This window comes from Squalius cephalus, assembly GCF_949319135.1.
Source record: "Squalius cephalus genome assembly, chromosome: 22".
Taxonomy (NCBI): domain Eukaryota; kingdom Metazoa; phylum Chordata; class Actinopteri; order Cypriniformes; family Leuciscidae; genus Squalius; species Squalius cephalus.
Window position 1 is genome coordinate 17301362 of NC_137143.1, and position 23178 is coordinate 17324539.

A 23178-nucleotide genomic window follows, 5' to 3' on the forward strand; every position below is an offset into this window, starting at 1 on the left:
CAAATCGATCTGTCTTAGCAATCACTGCGAGTTTGAGTCGTTTATAACGTGCATTTCAAAAAGCAACACGCATCAAACATCTTTCCAAATATGAAAAGCATTTATGAACCTCTTGTCCAACAAAAGCGACAGCGATAGTTTGATGCCCATAGAGGGATTTCTTGGAATGACATGTGTTGTGTACTTCTGCGGCGGGGCATATTTGCAGTTTCTGCGCAGATGGAGCAGCATTTACTACTGATCACAGCGCCGTACTTCACTGACAAGCGGCACAATAGTGCAGCCCTAATCTTAAGGCAAAAACATTTACACCAAAACCACCAAAGTAACTACTAAAAATATCCATCTGATGCATCTCTATTCAAGCCAAAAATAGTAACAGTTTTTTCCCCTCACAAGTGTGAGTTTACATCTTGCGATTCATACTTTTATCTTACAAAGTCAGAATTGCAGGATATAAACTCACAATTCTGAGAGAAAAAGAGATATAAACTTGCAATTACCTTATTATTATTCAGAGGAATGATTTTTTTTCACTTAAAGGAGAAGTTCACTTTTAAAATGAAAATTCTGTCATCATATACTCACCCTCATGTTGTTTCAAACCTGTATGAATTTCTTTCTTCTGCTGAACACAAAGTAATATATTTAGAAGAATGTCAGTAACCAGACAGTTTTTGGGTCCCATTGACTTCCATAGTAGGAAAAAAATATATACTATGGAAGTCAATGGGACCCAAAAACTGTCTGGTTACTGACATTCTTCTAAATATATTCCTTTGTGTTCAGCAGAAGAAAGAAATTCATACATGTTTGAAACAACATGAGGGTGAGTATATGATGACAGAATTTTCATTTTAAAAGTGAACTTCTCCTTTAATTATTACCAAAATTCATATTATATTCCAATTCTAAAGACATTATTCAAAATACTAGCAAACACCAGATTTTTTAAATCAATAGTCCACAAGAGTTCCTAATTATTTAATTACAAAACAAATTAAAACATTACACGCATGAAATGCATTCAGAACTACAGTATATCTGTAAAATAATCATTCAGTGTAGTTGCAGTTATAATAAATATTTGTGCAAACTATAAATAATTAATACAACAGAAAAGTAATATGCATGATACATTCACACAATTAATTCAGGTTTTGCGATACTTTAGCTGTTATAGAACCGTGAGACACCAAAAAGGAATCGTGACAACCCTACTACTCACACCACAGTCAGTTTTCTCTTTCAGGTCAACTATTGTCAGAGCAGATAATGCCAATAGCATTATGCAAAACAACAGGTTACTATCAATGACAGTTAGAGAGAAGATTACAATAGGTTATCATGCAAACTGTGGAATTAACTTGGTAACATTATGTCGTGGTGTTGAATCACCTTTTAGTGGAACAAATCACCGTGGCAACTTGTATTCTCGGGTTTAGCTCAGGTGAGCAATTATTCTCTCATTCTAAGCTTTTAAGCCGAGACCTTTGTTTAAACCAACAATACCACGTCCAATACTTTACCGAACACACCAGAGTGCAATCTTCAACCGACAGACCCTTAATATCAACATCTGCTTTCCACTGATAACTTTAATCAATACACACTAGTAGCCTTTTCGTTTGTTTTTATCTAGTGAACGGAAACAGGTTGTTGTTTGCGGTACAGTGGTAAGCAGGGGACCTAGATTCACACTGAGAATGTGCGAAAAGAAAACACCCTTTCTTCAGAAAGTCTGCCAACGAAATTGAAACTTCATATAGTTGAGCACACAAAACATTTCGGGCAATCTTCACAATACTACCTAGCTAAAAGGAAACAGATGTCACGGTTTCCTTTCAAAGAGCAGTTAGTTAGTTTACTCCTACACACAGTGACAGTTCAGTGGAGTATGGAAGGATGTTTCCTAAAGAAAGATGGAGGCTCCGACAGACTCTTCCCCTCCCCCATCAGTCACAATAAGGTAATGAGGGGGGTGTTCGTTAACAACTGTTGATGCACCTGCTAGATAAGCCAAACACCTTCTCTATTGTTTGGAGGATCTTACATCAGACAGGAAGCAGGCGGATAAAAAAGGCAGTAATCAAGTGTGATTTAGATCGAGCCGCAACAGCTCAGGCACAAAGGTTAAGGTTTGCATATGCATCACTAAATGGCGGTTGCCTTGACAGTAATGCTAAAATAATCTGGGGAGGTGATAGCATCTATGAATCAGGGACTGTGCTTAAAAGCCAGACAAAAGAAGAATAAACTAGGGATGGTCCAGATGGTTGACTAATGAGAATGCTGTTTTTTCTTCTTTTTTCTTTTTTTTAGCTAGTCCACATTTTGTAATTCTTCTCTGTCCTTTACATTGTTGCTTGTCAGTTTGTACAATGCAATCCCGATGAGTAGGGATGCACTGAAATTAAAATTCTGGGCTGAAACCGAAAATGCTTTGTAAAAATTATTTAAATTAATAATATTTTATATTATTATTATTATTATTAGTATTATTAATAATAATAATAATAATAATAATTAAATTATCTAATTTCTTATTTTAAAATAGACTTTTTAATGAAATTCAATCATTTTAATGATACTGAAAAAAATACAAGCCAATAACATAAAATAATAACACTTTTATTGAAAATGACACTAAAATTGGACGGAAAATGTATTAATATTAAATATCAATATATTACTCTTTATAATATATTAGTCTTCTTTATTCAGTTCTATGCAACAGATTTATTTTTTGACCAACCATCCAAATTATTATCAGAGCAGAGCATACCTATTATCAGAGCATGTGAGCAGAGCGTAGCGTGGAGCCGATCCGTAAACGAGAGGGTAGCATCAATTTACCAGCATTGCCCAGCAACGGCTATATCACACCATGTCACAGCACAGTAGGGCTATTGCAAACAGAACGGACTTTGCTTTTCCGATGAGCATGAGCGGTACATGAGTGGAGCGTTCACTCCGTGAATGGTCATGGTCCGTGAGCAACTGAGCTGAGCGCACATGCATAGAGTGGAATATTGAGCAGAGCGACACACGGCGCAGTAATAACGGCTAGAGCGAGAGTGAAACCTGAGCGCTGAACACTGAGGGGCGGCATATATTTTCGGTTCATATTTTCAGCCCAAAAACGAAAATGCCATTTTCTAGGGCTTTCTATAGATAGATTTCTCAGGTCTGTGAGGCAAGTAGCTTATGCGCTGAGTTTCTGTTCATTTATGAGACAAGCTCCAGTTCACGCGCCGGCGCCTCCATGTCCTAATTATATTGCCTGTTATATTTACTTCTTATTTATTAAATAAAGGCAATTGGTTGATGAAACAATGATTAACCCTTGTGTGGTGTTCATATTTTTGTTACTTAGCCAGTGTTTGTGGGTCTGGTGGACCCGCTGCATTTTTGGGTTTTTAATTCAACACAATCAAAAATGTTATATTAAAATACTCAACAGATGTTTACTTCATCCCAATTACAAGCAATATAAACAGCATATATGGTTAATATTTTCTCTTTACCTTTGTTAGATCACATTTAAGAATTGCAACCTCGTGTGGGAATGGCAGGAGTAGAAACACAAAACTCACTCTTGCACTCTTTCACACTTACACACAATCTCTCTCTTACACGCATGCACACACACACTCATGCACACACATACACACACCCACAACACACACACACACAGACACACACAAAACACACACCCACACCCACCCACACACACACACACACACACACACACTTGGATATGTGGTGTACGGTCACTCTCCATAGGCATAATGGTTTTTCTAATGTACAAACTGTATAATCTATCCCCCTACACTAACCCTACCCCTAAACCTACCAATCACAGAAAACTTTTGGCATTTTTTGAATTTCAAAAAACACCATTTAGTATGTTTTAGTATGAGGACACTGATGTCGTCATAAACCATGTTTACGTTGTAATACCCATGTCATTATACACATTTGTGTCCTCATAAACCATATACAAGAACATACACACACTAACAGCAGGCCCTGACAGGAGGAGGACAGAGTAAAGGTACACAGGACCTACAATTTCCACACTTTTATTAGCCCCGGGTCCAGTGGACCCGAACATCCTGTGTGTAATATAAATGTGTAGGGGGGGGTGTACAGTGTGTTTTCATTGAAAATGTGTTCTGATATATATTCCTCACAGAAAATGAGCCAAGGCCAATGAGTCTCAGTTTGAAAAAATAATTAATTGTATCATTTTTCTTTTGATAAAAAATGAAAACGGGTCCAACAGACCCGAACACCATACAAGGGTTAAAATTAATATACAATTAATACAAAACGAAATTCTACAAAAAAAACTTAAGTGGTCAAAATCATGTCTGCCCACTCCATTTGTCTCCCGATATATTGTGCATCTTATGATCTTTCTCATGCTTTTCACTTTTCATATAATCAACATAGATGAAATAAATGTAAAAAAAATATTTAGGCTAAACATAAATATGAAACTAAATCATTTTCTTTAATGACTAGGCTACGACACTTCATTTAATGTCGGAACGGGATTTGAGCGAACGCCGTCTTACCGGTGAGCATGTGGGGGGAGAGGTACGATTTTCGAACAAGCATCGAATATTATTTTGTTTGATATGCTAATCCTTAATATTTGGTGTTTTAAATGCCTGTTTGAGGTCTCTATGAAAGTTTTAAAGCAGTCTTTTAGTGCCGCTTTCAGAGCGCTCACGTCCGTAACGGAGAACTGTCACGTCCGTGATATTGTTTTTTACTTTAAAAATAAAATAAAATGATTATTTTACGTTCTGTGTTTACTTTTGGTTTGCGTAGTGTAATTCACAGAATTACAAAAATATATTTTGATTTGTGTCACGTCCGTAACGCATGTGTATTCCCCTCATATTAAATATAAAACTCATGTGTAGACTGATATTTTTCTAATGCCTGGACTCCTTTATTTAGGGAGTATGGATATACAAACAGACGTTTCAATATATTGGTATTAAATGCATTTTCTGAGAATTTATATTTCAAGTTTTGACTGCAAATGTCACGTCCATAACACTGGAATTGACCAATAGTAATTTAAAGATGTGGCAGCATTGGATCTGGACTCTGGGAGTTGGAAGGGGTGAGTCGCGATTCTGCCTTCTCACACCGCGACACAGGTTCGTGGATCTGAGTGTCGCGATTTCAGTTTCATACTGTTACAGCCCTACCATTTTCTGAAGATAATTTTCGGTGGCCGTGATGCGGTGCAGACATGTGCAGTTTAAATAGGGTAAGTGTCCCAACCCCCATAGATGTAAAAGATGTGGAAAAGATCAAAAGTGTGGCTACATTTCACCAGCCTTGATGCCAACAGCACGCGATGCAACATTTGTGACAAGAAAATTGCTGCCAAGACCAGCAACACGACAAATCTGATGAAGCACTTGACAGTGCACAAAATAAACTTAAGAGCATAAAGTTGCTCGGTCTTTGACAGCAAGAAGAACAGCAGTGCGTCACATAAATAAACCGAAACTCAGCATATAGGCTACTTGCCTCACAGACATGAGAATTAGGCCTATGGAAAGCTTTAAATGTCTACTTTTAAAAGAACCAATTCTAAATCGCATTGCAAGGTGCATTTCACGCTCACTATACAGTGGAGATGACGAGTCAACATTGTCAACTTCATCTTTGCAGCCGACACAGACTCAGAAAACACTAGTTTATTAATAAACAAATAAAATGTTTTGTTATTCTTACATTTATAATCATTAGGCTACTTTTGCCAGTGCTTTGCGGCAAGCTTTATGAGTGCGCTTGAGCGCGAGGCATATATTCCACCCCCCAAGTACCATATGAGTCTTTGAGTCTGTAAAAAGTCAACAAACTAAAAAAATAAAACCAACGTTTTTTTTGTTTTTGTTTTTAGGTAATGTAATGTTAAAACAGATTTCATAAAATTGGTATCGAAAAAAGTATCATTCAGAAACTGGTATCGAAGTCAAGGTATCGATATCAAACATTTTTTAGCAATACCCAGCCCTACACATTCAAGACTATGAAATACGCTACCAACCAAAAGTTTAAGGGTTGGTCAAATGTTTCTTATGTTCACCAAGGCTGCAATTATTTGATCAAAAATATAGAGATTTAAGCAGTTTTTACTCCTTCAAAAATTATTCTAATATGCTGATTTGGTGTTTTTAAATCAGTTGTGCCACTTAATATTTTTTGTTGAAACCATGATATGTATATATATATGTATATATATATATATATATATATATATATATATATATATATATATATATATATATATATATATATATATATATGAGGGCTGTCACTTTTGAGAAAAATCAAATTCGAACGGGTATCAAATATCAAGCAATGTATTTGAATATATTCGAATATCTACGATGTCACTTTTGATTTCAAGTTCTGATCTCTCTGACATGCCAAATATAAACTGTATCACACAAACCAAAGCAAGCTCTTTTATTAATTTTGCAGAAGCTACCTAGAAAAGAAAAAAAAAAAAAACAAGTTGGAGTTGCTTAGTTTGTGGAATCTGATAGTATGATGAACATTGAACATGAAAGAAATAGCACTTTTAAAATTTTGCCTTAGGCTAAAATTCATTGTAAAGGCTAATTAATTAGCCGTTGGCATGTTAAACTAAGCAATCAAATCCCTATGACACATTTACACAGACAGAGATCGGAGATCGACTGGACCTACACTTCTTTGGAATCCAATTGCTCCCATTAGTAGTCGCTACTCATTTGCATGAAGTTGACCTCTACTCAATGCTGCCACTTGTTCCCCCTGGAAATTGCCACCTCTCATTGAAAATGAATGACATCCGCTTGCGTTGGCACGGCAAATTGCTGTTAGTGTGAACCTCTCTTTTGGCAGATGTGTGGCATCTTGTGCTGTTTTTTGACTGTCATGCCATGAGCGCTATGTTAAGCCTGCATGTCAAATATAAAAACTGTTTAAACGCGTCCCGATCGGTCACGTTGGTCAACAGAACCAGCCAAATTATAGTTAAGATCAATTTATGACCTTTTTGAAATGTCAAAGTGGTAGCTATGTGGACCTAAATATCTTAATTTGTGTTTTGAAGATGAACGAAAGTCTTACATGTTTGGAACAACATAAGGGTGAGTAAATGATGACAGAATCTTCACTTTTTAACCATTTAGTTCCATAATAAACACATCAGACTTTGTACAATAAAAAAAACTACATTAATATGTATTATAGGCCTATTTCATTACATTTTTGCTATCCCTACATTTGGTAAACGTTTTGCTATCCCTACAACACTTTTTTGCAGCACTTGATTGACATTGATTTGTTGATGTTTTCTTGTTAAGTACCTGTACTGGATTAAGAAATAAGCATTTCATCTGCATTTTAATAAATGTTAAGTATTTGCACAATTCTTACTTAATAAACAGTGAAAGTAAATGAGGCTTTGGTTTTATAAAGGCAGTGAGTCTTAAAGCATCGACTAGGTGCCCTTTTCATGGTCAAACCTCTAAAAGATTAAACGGTTAAAACATCCCAGACACAGATAAGCCTAACTTTGTTTTCTAAAGCTGGTGCAGTAACCATGCAGGGTACTTTTTTGCCCAAAGCTAAAACATGGAAATTGAATATTGTTGAAATTGTGGACATCGATTACATGATGGATGCAGGCTACAAAAGCAAACTCCTCTGGCTCCAATCCTACACTGCACCTTCACAACTCGAAACAGATGCATATCTTTGCTTTGAAAGCACAATAGCTTGGCTTTCATTACATTTCAGATAAACTTCTGAGAACCACATGACAAATATGTCCAAAAATGGGTATGATAATACGCAAAAGCCTTGCAATTCATCCACACTGCCAGTCCAAAAGTAGTTTTTCTTAGCCCATCATGTTGTAAAAGGCCTGAAACAAATACAGAAGTTAAGAGGCTTATTAGAGGCCTCTATTTTCTTCCATTCTCCAACAGCTTAGAGACAAACCAATCTCCGCCTCAAGACTAGCCACTCTATACTCAGTGTTTCTGTGGCAACACTCAAGAAAGCCTGACAAAAATAGCATTTATTGCGGTTCAACATTATAGAATTTAGGAATTCCATAATGAACCATAATAAGACCAAAAGAATAAACTATTCCACATGCAAAATTGCTTTAGCATATATTGGTTGAACTTATTCGAGTCCATCCTGCTTCAGTTCTGAATGCAGCTTGGTTTTGAAAGTGCTCAAACTCGCGCACCTTGATCCCTGAAACAATACACCCTGTTGGAGAGGAATTACCCACAGAATAGTCAACAGATAATCTTATCTGCGACTCTTGTGAAGGGTTTGGGGGGGGGGGGGGATTTGTGAAGTGGTCCTGACTTGACAGGTTGGACTGACACTACCAGACTAAATTACAGGTAATTTCAGCTTCAAAAAAAGGCAGTCAAAACTGCTGTCCCTTAAATGACAAGCACTCAGTTAGCTTAAGAACTCACATTAATAAGCATACATAATTATTTCTCAAACTATGCACGGCAAGCTTCAAAATCACACTGTTAAGGAAACACACACCAAGTAGAAGATTTCTGAAACAATACAAATAAACAGTAATTAACGATGCACAAATATCCCAGAATTATCTTCATGATGATTCCATACCATTTTGTTTAAATGAAAAATAAAAACTTAACACTGAAATCAATCATTTTAAATGCTAAATTAAATTAAAACTAAAGTTTGACTGAATAGCTTTTGTAACTTTAATAATTATTCATCTTTAATTCATACAGTGAAGATTATATGCAATGTTGTTTTACATTTGATTACTGTATCTAATTTCTGTACCTGAAAAATGCTGTTAGATACCTAAATAACCTGAAAAGCACTGTTTATTTTATTCCTTTAGATTTAAAATAAATACTGAAAACTGAAATTGGTTGTTTTAAATGTTAGGCCTACTTTGAATAAGTCAATCCTTTTAAATGCTACTTTAAATTAAAAATAAAATATAAAGTAAATTTAGAAAATGTATTTTTTTATTTACATTTTTTTTTAATTAATTTTGAGATTTGCAAATGATTACATTTAACAGTATTATTAAATTAGTATTGTTGTTTTTAAAGACTGAGTTTAAATGAGTGTTAAATGATGGCAAAGAGCATCTAAATGTTAGAAAGTGGAAATATCAACTGATACTGTTGATAAATTAAACAACAAAGTACATGGTACCGTATATACGGTGTTGTAACTGCTTTTTGAAGCTGCTGTATAGTATTAGGTACAATATCGCTGTGCTTAACAAAATGTATTTTGCACAAATAGTGCAGACATTTTGGTTATTTTAGACATGAAAAATATCTAAAACAGTGACTTAAATCTAGAGTTAACCTTCAGCCATCCCATGATTCAATTACAGCTCGCCAATTATCCCGAGACCACGTGAGTGCGGGACTCAAGGTGCCTTGATGTTGACAAAAAAGGAAAGAACAAGAGAGCTATTTCTTGGCTTACCATGTGATCAGTTCTTGCTCCGATGTGAACCTTGCAGCGGAGGAGTCTCTACAGTCTGGACATAAAGAAAACACAGAACACAACTGTTACTTAGTGCCTTGTAGAAATGAGGGGTCAATAAATAAATCATGTTTTGATTTTAACCAATAAATTTGTTTCTCTTCAAGGGTTTTTTTTTTTTTTTTTTTTTTAAATGCCTAAGATGAGACACTGTTTTGAATTTCATGTGAAGATCATAATGATGAGTTAATGTGACATTAAGGTTTTTCAAAATAAAAACAAGGCTATTTCAATGTTTGTGGGTACATTATACCATCAACAACAATGCTATCAAAAAAATAAATCAATAAAAAGTTCACAGATCATAAATGCCCCATGAATGTGTAGCAGGAAAAAAGCACATGGATTCCGATATTCTCAGATCAGTTTCAGGCCTCATTCATATGTGGGAATGAATTGGATATGAATCGGATACATGCATTTGCATCTTCCATGTAAGCAGACAGATTGGATATTCTTCTGTCAATGCGAGTTGTACGTCATTGAAAAGGCGACGGTGGCGAATTACGTCAACTCAGGTGGACACAAACCGGGATCACATGACTCTTTTCAATGGAGCAATGGAGGACAAAGGCTCAACGTAATGTTTTGCTGACCTTTAAAGATGGTACGAAAAGCAAAAGCTTGTATTATTTTGTCTATCTCTGTTGCAGATCGCACTGTTCTTACTTCCTTTTCGACCAAAGCTTTTCCAGTATGCCTACCTTGGATTGTTTCGCCAAATGTATGGTGTGCAGATATTAGATATGGGTCACTTTTAAAAGAAGATGTAAGCTGGTCGTTAAAAAAACAAAAACAAATCTGATATAGTCAACAAATCTGAATTGGACAAAGACCTGCAGTGTAAATGCGGCCTTAGATGGCTGTGACGAACAAAAATGTGTCTGTATGCTAGAAGTGCATTGGTAATTTTCACATGCTGCAATCTGACTTCGATCTGGGAGTTGTTTGAAAACTGAAGGCAGTGCAAATCATTGCAAAAACAACCTCTATTCATAATTCCTTGCTATTTGTCGACATGCTGTGCAAAATTTTTGTGAGACTTCAGGACTGTAGCTTCAGAAAAACAACCCTGAATTTAATACAGAACGTATGATTAGTTGAGAAAAATGTGCAACAGCACAAGAAATGAAGGGTCTTTTCACCTCAGGGTTTTTTCTGTATTGAAAATAGGCCTATTGGTAACACTTTATTTTAAATGGTCCCTTTTGAACATTCTGTGTACTATAAAGTAACGTTGCACCTATGTGTTAACTAACTCTCATTAGAGTATTGGTACACTGTCTGCTTAATATCTGCTAACTCTTTATTGTGATGGTCCTCCAACAGACACTCTACTGACTAAGTAACTTTGCAACTACATGTCAACTTATTCTACTAACCCTAACAGTCTAATACTCTACTAACACTCTAATGAGAGTTAGTAGACATGTAGGTGCAACGTTACTTCAACAGATCAACAGAATGAGTTAAAGGGACAATAAAAAAAAAGTGAAACCAAAATATTTTGTCAAATGAACAGTGCATAAAGTCTTCGTGTACGTTCATTTTATTACTAACTTTTCAAATCAGTCACTCAGTGACTTTACATACAAATTTGTAGATTTTTAAAATGTAAAATAGTTCTAAACACTTTGTTTTATGATCTGTCCTGGCAGTGATTATTTTTTTATTTCACAAATAAACAGCATGAGGTAATATAACAAACTGTTTATTTGCATTTAATTTGGAATGGATTGATTCGAATACCATTTTTTGAACTGCTGAAAATGTTTTGCCGGCCGCAAAAACTAATTTTGTCCTGCCAAAGCCTTATTTGATCAGTTATTGTGATTTATGAGTGATGTAGATGACTGCTACACTTGTGACAGGGCACTTGTTAACTGAGAGAGAGAGAACGAGCAAAGAGCCCCTACCTAGTCTTTGCCCTCTCTCCCTCGCACATATTAATCAAAATCAGCAAAATGGTAAAAGGTCGGAAAACCGAATCCATGTTGCACGTGGTGCATTCAGAGAATTTTTTTCTGAATTACTGCTGGGTGTGAATTGTCCACTTCGCGACCTAATGACTCCTTTTTACCATTCATTAAAATGAATCGGTTCAAAGTCAAACAACTGATCTGTCCAACACTGAACTCACCGAGACGTCACGGTCTGAATCGGTGTATAACAAATCATTTACTCAGAACACCTCTGAAATGAGAAGTATGCTTACCCCATTTAACAAAGATTTAGCCTTAATAATCCATGGTATTTTCAGGTTATTTTTATATTGACAATGTGTAGTAAATTACCCATAAAATCATTTAGTTTAGACTGGAGTGAGGTGAAAACAGAACAAAGCACAAAGCAAGTTGTTGTTAGCTAGCTGCTAATTAAATTCTATTGTATATGGTAGAAAATTAGACTATTAGTTAAAATAAACTTTTTAATGTTACTTTTTAATATTGATATGATAATATACCAAATTAATTATCAGGTCTAGCAAAGAAGGATCTTATCGTACAAAGCTATGAAAACCATTGGGGAAATCACAGCTTTTTTTTTAATATGTGTGTCTGATAATTGCATAACCTATAACAGCCACAGTCCGGAAGAAAATGAGGGGCCAAAAAAAACATTTGAATGAGCAACCATGAGTAAACAATGAGGACCAAAATAAACCAACATCAAATTAAGAGATCATACATAATATGAGATATCGAAATAAGATAAGCAAAATTACAAACTGTTTTATTGCATTTAAATGTATTGTCAACATTGGGCTCGCAGATCACGTGGGTAGGCTACTTTTTACAGTGTGTGTGGATGACCATGTCTGTCAGCCACCACCGAAGACCATTTTTGACCCAGGAAAAACCCTGCCTTTGCCAAATCGCGTGCAGTTTTATTTCGTGCATTTATTAATCGTGCAGCCCTACTGTCAAAAAAAAGAAGAAACAAAAAAAAAGAACAAATAATCCAACTACAAGCAACAGCAGAAATAAATAGGCCTACAATAGAGCAAAAATAGAAATAAAATAGCCTAAGCAGTGTTTTTTTAGGTTATTTAGGTATCTAACAGTAATTTTCAGGTACAGAAATTAAATACAGTAATCAAATGTAAAACAACATTGCATATAATCCTCACTGTATAAATTAAATAAAGATTAATCATTATTAAAGTTACAAAAGCTATTCAGTCAAGAGCAGTGAGTTATTTCCATGTCTTCTGTTAGACATGGAAATAGAGACCTGCACTCCCGCGGGACCCAGCGCGACCGAGTGCGGCGCGCGAGAATATTTGATGGGTGAATGCGGGTGCGGGCGGCAAGATATTATTGTGTGCGGGTTGCGGGAAAATACAATTATTTGCGGGAAATATCTAACAAAATAAAATAACTAAAAACAAATAAACCGTTATTTATTTAATGCATAAGCAACAAGGATAACTAAAATAAAAACGATTTAACGGAAGCTAACTCTCACGTGGTTCATTCATAGGCGCGGAACAGCCAAGCCTACCACACAGAGGCAAAATGTCTGCACCGCATGACTCAGGTGGATCGTTTAGTGCTACAGATATTAGCTCGTTATTAAAGAAAGGAACATGCAAAACTACAAAACCAAACAAAGGAAAATCTGATATTTGGAAATGTTTTTCAGTAGTATGCGACAGCGATGGAAAGCACCTTCCTTTTGCAAGCAGTTACAAATGCAGCAAAATACTCACATACAGCGGGCACAAGTCTGGAACTTCAGGTCTGAAGCGTCATGTGTGCACCGTTTTGAAAGGCCAAACTTCCCTGACGTTTACGGCAAGTCAGTCGAAAGTGTCAAGTGCACTAAAAGATGTAACAACAGAAAAATGTGTTGACTTTGTTTGTGCCGACTTAAGACCTTATGACACCGTCTCTGGCCAGGGTTTCATTAAACTAGCGCAGCACCTCGTTGACACAGCAGCCAAGATTGGAAAGTTCGATGTGAAGGAAATGTTGCCTCATCCAACGACATTGTCACGAAATCTGAGTGAAAGGGCACAAACACTAAGGAGAGCTGTTGTCGATGACATGACCGATACAATTGCGAAATATGGTTGCGCAGTGACTACTGACATCTGGACCGAAAACTATCGGAAAACCTCCTTTCTGTCAGCCACAATACATTACATAGAGGCAAATTACGACTTGGTGTCAAGGGTGCTCTTTGCAACCCCATTCGATGCAGGCACTTCAAAAACTGGCGACAGCATTCGAGCTTTCTTATTTCAAAATCTCAGAGTATTTGGAATAGATAGTTCACAGGCAAAGAAACTTGTCTTCGTCGCTGACAGAGGAGCGAGAATGAGATTGCAACAATCCTGCTGGATAATAAACAGTATGACAAAGTAGGGTGCATTGACAAGAATATTCTTAAAACCCTGGTGACTTTTTTGAAGCCGTTCAAGGACGCAACCAATGACTTGGAGTCAGATAATACAGCCCTGAGTGCGTCTCTAGTACTTCCGTGGTCCGTAAAACTAAGAAATCACTGCGAGGCAGCCAGGACTGACTGCATTCTCAGTGAAATTGCATCCACTTGTCTGCAACGTCTGGAGGAACTAATGTCGCAGAAAAATTCGGCACCAAATGGAATTCATATGCTCTACAAAATAGCTACATTCCTCACTCCCAAACTGCGTCAGTTAAAAATGATTGATGATAATGAAAGACAAGCTGTGATCCTTGCCGTCTAAGTGCTAGTTGATGAGTTGGGGTTTGATGAGGATAACACAGAGGAAAACCTACAACCGCCGCCATCAAAAAGGACTTTTCAAGACTTTGCGGAATGGGAGGATGCTGATGATACCATGGACAGCGACGTGTCATTCCGAAATAGCGAGATATTTGAAGGTCAAGTTGGATGGATTAGAAGCACACAGACCCAATGATGTCCTCCAGTGGTGGAAAAGACGATGTCAAGAATTTCCGAGACTAAGCAAAGTAACACGCCATGTACTTTGCATTCCAGCTTCCAGCGCACCATCAGAGAGGGCTTTCAGTATTTGCGGTCGCATACTGGAGCAGAGACGGATTAATCTGAAGCCCTCATCAGTGAACGACATGCTATTCCTGCATGGGCACATTAAGTAGTCGTACAGGTTTTTTTTTGTTAATTCAGTTTATTTTTATTTATTTTTTTATTTAGCTAAATATTTAAAATTGGTCTATTTTGTTATTGAGGAATACGGATAGTTTTTGTTTAATGTTTGAAGGAATTGCTAAAAGCAAAGAAGGCATTCTTGAGCAGTATTAGGCCCTATATATAGGCTACTTTTCTGTTTGAACATGAAAGAAATCCAGGTTTATTATTATTATATAATTTATTAGGCTAAACTATAATTATTATGTTATATTTTTTATTTACATTTCTTACTTTTTTGACTGTATTTCTATGTTCTACGTTCCTTGTTCATGTTCATCCATTGAATTAAACGCAAATAAAACGAAATATTTGTTTATTTTCCGTTTCTTTTTTTTTTTTTTTTTTATACAGGGGATCAAGTGAAAAAATAACAGAGTAGCAGGCAGAATATGCAATGTATTATAAAAGAAAAACCTACTTATACGTTTACCCGCGGGATTTTGCGGGCGGGAGCGGGACGAAACTTGATTGTTGCGGGCGGGCGCGGGAGAAAATAACATATATTTTTGTGGGAGCGGGCGGGAGCGGGACAAAATCTTGGGGGAACGGAAAAATCCGTCCCGCGCAGGTCTCTACATGGAAACACATACAGACAGCAGGAATATTAGACTGCTGTCACTTTAAGACAATGCACAGATCCAGTACTGAACACATGCATAATCTTTCTCGACTGTTTACGTTCACTTAAAACATAACCTACTGTTTGCTAGGATATTCGACAAGACGGGCATGTTGACAATTTTTGTGTGAATTTGTCCGTTCAAGCGCAATAATAGAAAGAGAAATCAATATTTGCACGTTGGTGGACACCGGTACGGTTCGATTTTTTACCCCTGGGCAAAAAAGAAAGAAAAAAATGTGCAAACCCCAAAATGGCTAAACACTAAGCTTTTAATTGTCTTAACCACAAATTATTGGTCGGGAAATAAGCTAAATTTAAGCAAATGCACTACTTAAAAAGCCATTGCTGTCTCAAAAAACATCAAAGACAGAATTAAGTTTTTGGCAGAATATAGGAAGTTGTGTGTGGAGTGATGAATCACAATGAAACACAAGTTGCATGGTGATGCTCCAGAGTGCTGTCTTCGAAAATCTGCTGAGAAATATAATAATAAATGCCGCTCTACCACAGTGAAGCATGGAGGAAGAGGTTTCATGTGTGTGGAGTCTTTTTCTGCTGGTATTGGTGAGCTCCTTCAACTGTGAAAAGTCATTTAATGCTTTGTAAAGGAGAACATTACAGAATGGCTTGCTTCCCACAAATGAAAAGTTGTCATCTATCAGATGGTATTTTTCAACAAGACAATGCTCCAGGCCAAATTGCAAAGACAACCAAGAAGTGGCTTGAGAACAAGTCCATCAGTCTCATGTTTTGAGTCCAGATTTGAACCCTATAGTGAATATTTGGTCTCACAATAAACCCAAACAAACTGGGTGACATTTTTCAACTATCATGAACTGTTTGAAGCCATTAACATTGAGTGAAACAACATTGACGCATTGACGCAAGTTTACCTACACGGAAAGGGGAAGGCTATTCCGTGCCAAGTTTACTTTATCTGCAGTATTTTCTGTTTAAGACCATTAAAAATGTTGGCCCAATACTGTAGGCCTATATATATATCTTATCAGCCATTTGTGGGTACTTGGAATGGAAAAGTTAGTGCTGACCTGCAAGTCCAAGACCGAAAAGTTTTTTAGCAGAGCATGATGTGAATATATAACCTTGAGATCATCTACAGCTCTTTAAAATGACTTCAAGGCTTCACAGCAATGACATCAGCAATTTCATTTGATTGATAATGGGGTTTTATTAAACTTTCAAAAACATCCATTCAAGCCTAAACTACCAAACATGTGCAGTGCTACAAATGGAATATAAAACTGTCTTTATCCACTGGGTGAATTCTCAAATTAATCATTGAGAAACTTACATTTTAAACACATTTTCTCTAAGACAAACACAAGTGTCTTGGCAACATTAGAGAACGTCATCCTCACCCTGTGGGATCTGGGATTGATTAGGCTTTGATAGAGGAATCCTTTTAGACGTGTTTCTGTTACTACCACCCATTTACAACGGACAGGCCGATGTGTATGACGGTGTCTCCATTTAATTTCTGGCTAGACTATCATTACAGCATATTTTTCTCGTGCAACAGCATTTCACCATGGAGATGCCCTTTCCTGAACCTTGACTCTCACCCTTTTAGCGGTCCGGACTTGAGTCCGGTGAGAGCGGCGGTGCAGAATGAGAGAAAGAGTTTAATTGGGTCATCTGAGACCGGCAGAAGAGACGTGTGGGACTGATGAAGGTCAACAGAGGCAAAACACGATAAGGTTGCAGGCGCTAAAAACTGCTTGTCGGAGGGAAAAAGAGTTGAGGAGGCACAATGGTCGAGAGGCCGGAGAGAAGTGAACAAAGGCCACAAAAGAGAGCCGAGGACATAATTATTGCAACTAATTGGACACAACGTGTGCAATTATATCAAAGAGTGTTCACTGCAACAAGAAACTGCAAATGACACCTTGCAAGTTTGGCTTGTATTTAAGAGTGTCAATGGTGGCCCAAGTGTTTTTATATATTAAAATTAGGTGTACATGTGAGTGAATTATGATACCTGATCAAACTAATGAACCCTATGTATAGCGACATCAGAATAAAGTTGCACAACTGTACTAAAAACATTAGTATAAAAGCTTTAGGAGTTGACTTGACTTTCAGAATGAGAATCTGGCATCTTACTGACTAAAGATTATTGATTTTCTGTGTTATACCAACACAAACACTTGATTGAAAATATGCGACCGGTGCTCACACTCCATTTCATGCACATGCTAGCAATGATTTTGCACTGGGGAAATACCAAACTATAGCCAATCTCAATCAGTAAACATACTGGGGAACTGAGCCATTTGGATTAGCCTGAGGAAGATACTGGATCTTGGAGAGAGATAAGTCAAATCACTATAATGTTTAAAGAAGCCGCTCACAAAATATATTGCTTTTCCAGACCATGTGTTGGTATTGGGTGCAGGAAAGCAGGATATTTCAAGATAGAGAGATGCCGTTGACATATGTATTATTCCACCTACATGCTAAAGAAACGATCATGTCAGAATAATGGCTGTTAGCCTGTGAATGAGCTGTGATGGTGCAGTGGCACTAGTGATACTCCACAATGGAGCAGGGTTTATTATTTTCTTAAATAGACATCATGTCCAAAAAAAAAACTAAAAAAAAAAGAGTCTCGCTTTCTGGCACATGCTGTACTGCAATGAAAAATCATGGTAAAACTGAACAGCAGATTTTCTGTACTACTATATCTATAATAATTTATTGCAAACTTAGGTTATAATTACAGAGGTTATAGATTAATTGAGCAAAACTAGATGCGCCAACTATTTTCTCATTGATAAACTAAGCCTGTGCTGGAGGAACACCTTCCTGCAGAGTTTAGCTTAGCCTTGCTCCAACACACAAGTCTGACAGTTTCTAGTAATACTGAAGACCTTGATTAGCCAGTTCAAGTGCATTTAATTAGGGTTGGAATAAAACTTTGTTGGATGGCGTCCTTCCAAGAGCAGAATTTTACACCATTGATTTGACTTTAAACCTATTTTTGCTTTAGCTGTAGAATTTTTATGTGGTTAAAACTTAAGGTGATACATAAAAGACAACTTCTTGGAGAGACTTTTCAGCTTAGCATCTCTCCAATAAGTTGCATCTCTAAATCCATACCCTTTAAAGTATCATCACAGCAGCCATTAAAGCACCACTAGGCATGTGATCAGCTTAAGACAAAAAAAGAAGGAAAACACCTATGATCCCTGGCTAGCATGCTATGGATGTCCCGCAGATGGCGCTGCGCTCAGTGTCGCTGTCAGAGGTAATCAGTCCATGAAAAAAAATGTATTCAAAAATGTAACATTTTGCAGGTTTAGTAATTGTTTAAGGCCCTTTCATAATACAGTATTTCAATCTTAATACAGTAACGGAAAAATCACATTTTGTGAAATATTCACCAACTTTCAACAATAATTGTAAAACAATAACTGTCAGACAGACCGTAAATTGCCAGACAAACTAATCATTCAGGGAAACGACGACTAGCCGATTATGAAAATATGTTGATTACCAAAATCCCTAAAGGCCCACTGAAGTGCCTTGAAACACGCAGCATTATTCAGTATGCTGATAATTTCCACTGAAACAGGAAGACAGGGCGGGACATATTGAGCAGCCCCTCCCCTTTTATTCAAATGGACCATAGCGTTTCATTTATATCACAGCTCGGTCAGAGCCGTTGAGCTTGGCAAAGCTGCATTTGACAGTTTATGACAGCCAGATTCCCCTTTTAGATTTAATATGAAACTGTTACTAAAGCAAAGCAGCGAACGTAATCACGCTGAGAAAGAGTAGTTTGAAAAGTGTGTCATTTATATAGGCGCAAGGCAGCACCGGTGTTATCTCTTCTACTCATCAGTGCTGTTTCTAATGATGGGTCTGTCTAACCGTTTCTCCTCCTAATCTCCTCCATCGCTTTAAAATATGCCATTCTGTGGAGAATTCAAACGGGTCCGAGTCCGATATGTTTTGTCTGGTCTGTGCCAACTCGCGCATATGATTCGCTCTGTGCTGTCGCATCTCTGGAGCGGAGCAGACTGTGTGCGCCCTTGCGTGACACTAACGTGAAACCAGACTTCATTCGCCCCAATGGAAAGCATATTTACACTGTCTGGAACGTTCCCTATCCCCTATATGGTGCATTATGTGCCATTCACGGGACACTTCACATTCTAGAGAGCATTTGATTGGACAGAAAATCTGATGAGAAGCTGAAGTGCAGCGTGACGTCATCAAAATCATTGATCCATATTGGCGGAAGTGAGAGACTAAGTTTTAAACGCTTAAATCTTATAAATGCGAATTCTGTCATTGTTTTGGAACAAACTAGCTTATAGATAACCTTAAGGCTAACATTTTCATACTAAAAGTCAAAAAACTTTTTTTCCATGGGTGGGATAAAGTCATTCCAATCATGTGATCAGGAACTTCACATTCCTGATCGAAATATTCCCAGTGCAGATTTCGCAATGGGTCCTACATGGATTCGGCATGATGAACGAAAAATGCTGCTTGGTTTAAAAGTGACTTCTGCGTGAACTGTGCTTCATACATTGCTACTCTATTGACAATAGACAGTGGACATTTTTTGCCTGTGAAATGTCATCAAAATGTTGGTAATGTGACCACACCTTCACTACAAAACCACAATAACAATTTCAGAAATGTCAAAAATTGTAATCATGCTGATCCTTGAAAGATCTGATGCCATGCTCTCTAGCCTTCAGCAAAAAATATAATTTCTCCGTCCTGATGCCACGTGACTGATGTGCTTGGCCCTTTTACTCTCAGAGAACAGATACTGTGATCTCAACTTAGTCAGAAGAGGTTTCCCATTCCCTATACTGAGTGCAAGCACCCTAATTATATAGCCTGTCTATCCAAGCATTGGTCTAATGGACAAAAGTAATTATGCTAAGTGACAGTGGTCCTTCTTCACAATTGTTAAATGCATATTTGGTCTAGACAACATGGCTATCTGACAGATAATGGTCTAGTCAAAATGAGCGATCAACTGAAAGAAACATCTTGACAGTGGCAAAAAAAATCATAAATAGAAAAAACTCTCTCTTCAAACAAGAAGCAGACAGATAATGTGCCATTTCTGTCTGTCTACACTGTGTGTGCCAGAGAATAATCTCTCTCTCTAAACTTACTGATAAAAACTAGCATAATAAAAACACATGCAGATACCGCATTACTGGAGTTGTATCAGATGAAATCTCTGAAGAAAAAGGGTGGGTTGCACATTAAGGGATTTCGACAAATTACAAAGCCGTTTAAGTTATGTCTAAGGCCCCATCCACACTACTGCGTTTTAGTTTAGAAACGGAGAATTAAAACGAATACGATCTCCGTCCACACCAGCGTTTTAGCTGCGTATTAGAATTGATCTCCGTCCACATTAAAACGAAAACGCGGATCACGTGACCATTCACCAACACTGGGCATGCGCGTGCCGGTGTAAACCTAGAGACTCTCAAACATAGACTGTAAAAAAATGCTTTCAAACATCAAAATGTCATTTATTAATATGTATTTGTGTCAAAATGACATATAAACATCTTTTCCTATTCTATTTTGCCTGGAAACGCTTCCAACACACTTGCGTGTCGCATGAAAAATAGGTGTCGGCTCTATTTCTAGTTCTATTTCTATTTCTAGTTTTCTTACTGTAAGAAACTGTTCCAGCGGGTGAAGTTTACTGGTACTGAATATTACCTGTGTATACTCCATGACTGATGACACCCAATCATAGAGCCGAGCGTGAGCCTCTGCGTCATCGTTTCTAAAGTCCTCCGTTTTGACCTGTCCACACTAAAACGCCCTCCGGAGATTCAAAACGAAAACCGGGTCGGCAGCGTTTCTAAACTTCTCCGTTTTGGGTCTCCGTTTTTGCCGTTTTAGTGTGGACGGGAGGTGCAAACGTAGCAAAAGGTCTCCGTTTTTAAACAAAAACGCAGTAGTGTGGATGGGGCCTAAGCTTATATGATCACAATACCGATTTCATGATTCTGTCATTTTTGTTTTAAATATGATTTTTATATCAACAATTCTCATCACCACAATATCACAAATAACTTAATACTAGCCTAACATAAGTAAAAAAAGAAAAAAAGAAAAAAAACAAGCTCACTGAAACCTAGTGAGTCAGTGATAAAATGGGAACAAAGAAACTAATTACAAGCATTAGGACAAAAACTACAACAGAACAAATGAATTATTCCTAGAACTAGAAGTTTTTCAGGTAGGTCTAAGAAATACAACATAAATTGTAAAACTTTTTAGTGTCGTACCCCCTAACATCCTTCTGCGTACCCCCTCTCTGCAGTCACATCTTTTTCATTAAGGGACAAAAATTGCCCCCTTAAATCGATTTTTTACCTTTATAAAAATAAATGTTCAACAAAAATGTTCACCGCTGTGTGTTGCTCTTGCTCTGTGACTTTCATTGGAACTATTATTTTGTTGCAAAATAGAGCAAAACAAATACTGACAATACTGTTTAAAATGAAACACTTAAACACTTAGAATCATTGTTACATTTGCAATCATTTGGAAATCCAGAAAACATTGCATTGTTGCTCATATAATATACGATCAACATTAAAAACAAGAACTCACACAGGATATGTTCTTGTATCGAAGAGAGTTTGAATCTTAAATCGATCTCTATGCACAGTCTGGATCTATATTTGTTCTTCATGTTCTTCAAATCTCCACTTTTACAAAATGTACATTCGATATATTAAATATATTAAATATATGTAACGGATGCCAGCTATCTTTAGCCTCCTTGTTAGAGCGCCCGACTCCCGCGCCGGAGAACAGGGTTCGAGGCCCACACAGAACAGGGCGAGTAAAGACCTAAGGGGTCACATGCGTAGATTAGATTGTAGTTTACTGTTTTGTGTCACTTTTCTTGACTGCGGTAGACAGTTTAATAGGTTCAGTTAGCCTGGGTTTCCCCATACTGCCTTGCTCGCAGCGCGATTTTATTCACGCTGCTAGGCAGTCTGGACACCATGGACCAAATTTTCCCCTGAAAAAGGGAACCAATCACAGAACGGGGAGAGAGCAGCAAGACGATGACGACACCGAAGCAGTTTGTTTATATCTATGGATCCAACATGGAATCAGACTCAACGTTACCTTCTACCCTCATGTTTATCTTGCACAAACGGTAATATTCACTAAACGCCATCGTGTACAAATAAATCTTTGACCCATCGTCTTTTTCCTCGTCGAATTTCTGTCGCTTTACATACGTCATCTGGTATAATTGAAGCAATTGGCTATGAGCTACGTACAGGCGCATTTGATAGACATTCATAGCGCCCAATAAACAGCTCTGGGCATTCGTAAACCACGCCTCAAATACGAGAAAATGAACACGTGGTTCCCAGACCAAGTCTCAAATGAGACTTGGTCTGACGTTAGCCAGGCTAAGGTTCAGTAATAATCTAGAAGAAAAGGTTAGGTATCTGTTTTGTATGGATTCCACAGCACGGACGCAGCAGTGGACCGTTCTTCGCGTTTAAAATGGATTGGAAATGTGCTGAAATTAATGAATAATATAATATATAGGCTAGAACAAATTTGAATCTGACCCGCAGAGGAACTTAACTGGGGTTGCCTGATATCAAGACACATAATCCCTCAATCAGAGCAAAACAGAAATATCTGATAAGTGTTTTACTTATTTTTCTCAACCTGGCAACCATGTGCACACGCTCTGTCTCCACTATGGATAAAAGTGCTGGCTTTCTCAAAACACCAGTAAGCTT

The 23178-nt window shown here is 37.3% G+C and overlaps 1 protein-coding gene across 3 annotated transcripts in view; it reads right to left on the reverse strand.

Moving 5' to 3' along the window:
* The window catches only part of tbl1xr1a (TBL1X/Y related 1a), a gene marked incomplete at its 3' end in the record, with an annotated part of 70766 nt that overhangs the window by 23782 nt on the left and 23806 nt on the right, over positions 1–23178 (reverse strand). For all 3 annotated transcript variants that reach the window (XM_079856573.1, XM_079856574.1, XM_079856575.1), the window contains exon 2: positions 9541–9595. The remainder of the gene's footprint in view (positions 1–9540; positions 9596–23178) is intronic.